This window comes from Crocuta crocuta, unplaced genomic scaffold, assembly GCF_008692635.1.
Source record: "Crocuta crocuta isolate KB4526 unplaced genomic scaffold, BGI_CrCroc_1.0 scaffold4373, whole genome shotgun sequence".
NCBI lineage: Eukaryota > Metazoa > Chordata > Mammalia > Carnivora > Hyaenidae > Crocuta > Crocuta crocuta.
The window spans coordinates 62,085-62,693 of NW_027532286.1; positions in this window are offsets into that span (position 1 = coordinate 62,085).

The following is a 609-nucleotide window of genomic DNA, read 5'->3' on the forward strand; positions in this document are numbered from 1 at the left end:
TAATAATTAAATTGATATAACAGAGATTAAAAGGAGAAAAACAAACAAGTTTAATAACATGTATACTTCCCGTGTACATGAGAGATACCAAAGAAAACTGAGTAACTCCCCCAAATGGCCCAAAACACTGCCTTAAATACCATCACCAGCTAAAGACCAAAGAAGATGGGGATTGGAAGTTGGAAGGCCAGTTATGGGGGGTGACCAGGAAAACACAGTATACAAGGGTAAGGTTGTTATGCTGATTTAGGTCTTTGTCTCTGTGACAGTTTTTAGAGATTTTGTCGAGTTATCCTTGTCTTCATGGTACAGTGACATAAATACCTTTACAAATGAAGCTGCCTCTTACAAATTTAAATGTCTCTTACAAAAGGAACTTTTACTAATTTTTCAGAGCTTCTCCNTCAACTTAAAATAATCCTTATGCCTAAGAGACATATTTTGAGGTGGCAATTTCTGCTCTACTTTACCAGTATTCCGGAGATTTAAGACATAAGAGAGATAGAGACTGGTGAGGAATGGGGAAGGAGAAAAAAGAAGAATGAAGCAATTTTCATTTATGTATTATGATTTTTTTACTTGAAGAGTTTATTTTGTCTTCTAAGAGAG